Genomic DNA, 4,340 nt, shown 5'->3' on the forward strand with positions numbered 1-4,340 from the left:
ATAGTTTGTGCCTTTAACAGAGAAAATGAAGCATATGCAGTTTTGGAAGAATGAAGCTTACTTGAATTTTTGATATAAAAACAACAGTAAGAATGAACCATATGAGATAGTAAAACATTGCAGGCTGAGAGAAAAGTAATAAAAAATGCAACTCAAAATACCAAAATTCAACATCTAAACATTTCACGTTTCCAAAATTCAAAATGTGAACATTTCAGCTAATCAAACGAAGAGAGAAAACAACAATTCAACTCCACAAATTCCGTTGAATAATCCTTCCGTCGTTTAACAATTTATGTCTACGAAATTCAATTTTCATCACACTCAATAAAAAATTAAACCAAATTATATCAAATGATTAAGTAAAAATAAACAAAAGTTCATAAACTATAATAAAAATAAAGGTTAATGAACTTTTTCGTCCCTTTAAATATTTCAAATTTCGTTTTTAATCCCTCCAAAATTTTCCTTCAAGAAATCGTCCCTTCAAAAATTTTCTTTCGAACTATTGGTCCCTAACGTCAAATTTCGTAGCTAATAAGTGGCTAAAGTCGTAGCTAATCTCTAGCAAATTTGACGTTAGGGACCAATAGTTTAGACGAAAAATTTTGAAGGGACGATTTCTTAAAGGAAAATTTTGGAGGGACTAAAAATGAAATCTGCAATATTTAGAGGGACCAAAAAGTTCATTAACCCTAAAAATAATTACCTCAAACCCACAACCTTGGCGGAAAAAGAACGTTGTCAGGTTCATCACTGTTAAGCATATTTATAGCCATTGCAATGGAACCAAAACCTAAAACAACATCATTATCAACATCGTTAAATTAAAACCTAAATCAAAATCAGAAACTAAAACAACAAATTAGGTGATACAGAGGGTAACTGATTCACTATAACAGACACACGTTGTATCCAAGATCGGCTGGTTATATAGAAATACATTAAAATCCAAAATATTTATATTTTAATATGAAGAAAATCCAAAAGTCATAAAAGTAGATAAAAAGCTAAAAAGGTTAAGACCAAATCAAATAATTAATTCTCTCAATATTAATGCTAATAAATTTGAAAGAGACTATATGTAAAATTTATGAAGACTTTTTGACCAACCAATAGGATATGAACATTTGGTATTACCATTAATTAAAATTAAAAAAAATAAATGAAAGAAACCAAACCAACACGTGAATTTTTTTCCATCATTTCAATCACCTCTCAACTCGTTTAACCATGGAAAAGAAAAACTCATGCCCTTTTTATGACCAAACTTCATGAAAACAAACTAAGAGTTTCCATCCAAACACAATTGAAACATACCAAAAACAAATTCCCTCAAACTCAAACCCCAATCTGAATCTCATCTCAGAATTTATGGACAACAAACCATACGCACAAATCGATTCAAGAAAACAAACCCTAAAATCCTAAAATCGCTCGGAATAAACATCAAGAAACAACAATTAAAAGGAAAAAACGTTTTACAACATCAACATCATTGAAAATGGAGAAAAAAAAGGTTACCTACGAAGATGATAATTTCTCTGGTAACGAAATCTAAGCTTGACGGATACTATATTTTGATTCCTTATTTATGTGGTTGGTGAGTTTTGGAAAAGGATATCAAATACCATGATTGATGAAAAACAAAAAAGTGTAAGATGAGGAAGAAGCATACCGTATTGAGATAATTTTTTCAAACAAAAAAAAAGAAGAGTGGAAGATGCAGTGAAGATGAAAGATTTGTCTTTCAATGATGAAGGAAAAAGCAAGGAGGACGAAAGAAGTGCAAGAGTTTCAATTTTTCTACGTTTAAAAAGTAGATGGGAAAAAATGGGTTTCGAAGAGGGAGTGAAGCGCTTCTAAAGGTGGAAGCCGCTTATTTTAGGGTTTGACGGCCAAGGAGAGAGGATGGAGATAAAATGGAAGAGAGAAGAAAAATATTGTTATTGTCTTCAGATTGTCGTGTGAATCTCAATAGTTTATTTGATATTGTTTGGAATATATAGAGGGAGAATAATGATACCCAAAAATTTAGTTTATTTGATATTCCAATGAAATAATTAATTTGGGTGCTGCAATATTCCAATAAAAAAATTAAATTAATTAGGCTGCTGCAATGAGTGGCATAGAACGTAGTGCATATTTTCCATATTCCAATAAAAAAGATTTGCATTAAATTAGTTGTTGGAATGTAATGATTATTAGTTGTGTAACTACTCTCAGGGATATGTAAAACCATCTTAAATTGATTGTGATTAGGGTAATTAAGGGAATTTGGTGGTAATCGATTTTTATATATTAAAGTAGATTATGTATTAATCCCTTTTTGCTTAGCCTTTTCAATAGATATCCGACTCATCAACTTAGTATTAAAACAACGTTATTTAGTAATCTAAAGCAAATCATACTAGCTTAAATTCTAAAAAAATCATGGCTTCTGGAAACTCGACTGAGTCGTCGATCAATTTGAAGTTAAACAAGAGTTAAATATATCACAACAATACATTTATTTTATTCAAAAGATTAATATTTTATTAAGCTTCACATCTATTCAACAAAATGTGGTATAGTTCATATTGAGCAAAATAAATACAGCACAATAAAATCATAAGTTATACATTCCTAAACAAAGAGAATATACATGACTAACCTAAGAAACAAATTTGAACCATTTGTGACACGCCTCTCAACATTGTATTCTTTCATAACAGAAGTGGGACAAGAGATAGAATCAGTTAGGGATGACAATTTTGTCCATACCTTATGGGTATCTGCAAAAAATACTTATAATGAGTAGGATTTTTCAAAATAAGTATGGGTACGAGCACAGGTAATTACTCACACAATAAGCGAGTATGGGTGCGGACACATATATCTTACTACCCATCCCGCCTCATACATGCATTACATATTTATATAATGTTATTTAGATTATTACATAAAAATTCATGTCTATTAATTTTTTAAAAAATATATCGCTATTAAACTCTTACAAATTTTAATAAAAGTGTTTATTTATTTCTCAACTCAACAATAACATTCATAATAACTTTTTAATATGGTTAAAAAAACTTAAAATTATATGATATTTTGTAATTAATCGATTTCATTTTACTACAAACGCGGGTAAACGGGTACGGGTATTAAGGTACCCATATGATAGAGGTACGGGTAAGAACATTCGTGTCCACACGGTGATGGTCTCGGGTATGGAGATTTTTTCAAACTGCAGGTAAGGGGACGGATACTATAATACCCTGCATAAGCCCTGCCCATTGCCATCCCTAGAACTGGTGATAACATTTCTCCAACTTCCCAACCTCTTTTTAATTCCATTCCTGGTCTATTAATGAAAGTTCCTTTGAGTTTCAAAAACATATTTTCGGGTTATCGAGCCTTTGCAATTATCCATTAACTAAGATCTAAAGAATACGACATATTCCCTTTTTCTATTACACATACTAGGATAAAACAAGTACACATTGGAGACAAAATGATTCTTTGGCAGCGTTGTAGTATCTTTGGCAGTCGTTGGTAGCTTTTGTTCATCCCTATCCTTTAATGTGATACTCCCTCCGTCCCACAATGTGTGACCCAGCCCAACATTTCACACAAATTAAGAAAAGTAGTTAAAAGTAAGAGAGATAATAGTATTTTTATTATATTACCCTTATTATGTATTGAGAATGATGAAACTTTTATTAATTAGAGTGTAGAATTGGAAAAAATGTATTAAAAATTGAAATGGGTCATTCATTTTGGGACATCATTTTATTCCAAATGGGTCACGCATTGTGGGACGGAGGGAGTAACTCAACCCTAATTTCTTCCTCTAGAATAGTTTTCAAATCAATGTCAACTCACAAGTCACAACTATAACCAGCTTCTTCTGACTCATAGCCTGTTGAGAATTAAGATCGTACGGTTGTCGTGACAATGCTCGTCTCAATTGCTAAACATGCACACTAAAAATAAAGTAAAACTAAAAGATGAATCACCTAATGTGCGCATCACTTAATATAATAACAATTACAAACATATTGTAATACGAAGAACTGACTTTAAAGAAATGTCGCGGTAAGCAAGAGTCGCCACCGACTTTTATTTTATCCAGTTGGAAAGGCAAAAAGAACAGGAAAGACCTTTGAAAGATTTTGAGTTCAGGGGGTAGGTTATACAAAGGGAAGGTTTAAAGCACCCTTTGTATCCATGGTTATCCATGGGCTCTTAATTGCTTAGCTCACTTGTTTTTTTGAATTATTTTGAAAAAGTGTCGTGTGTGAATAGTAAAAACTTTGAAGAAGAACCTTAGCTTGTAAATAAGCGTAGTCTTTTTG

The sequence above is a fragment of the Vicia villosa genome, unplaced genomic scaffold (assembly GCF_029867415.1).
Source record: "Vicia villosa cultivar HV-30 ecotype Madison, WI unplaced genomic scaffold, Vvil1.0 ctg.003510F_1_1, whole genome shotgun sequence".
NCBI lineage: Eukaryota > Viridiplantae > Streptophyta > Magnoliopsida > Fabales > Fabaceae > Vicia > Vicia villosa.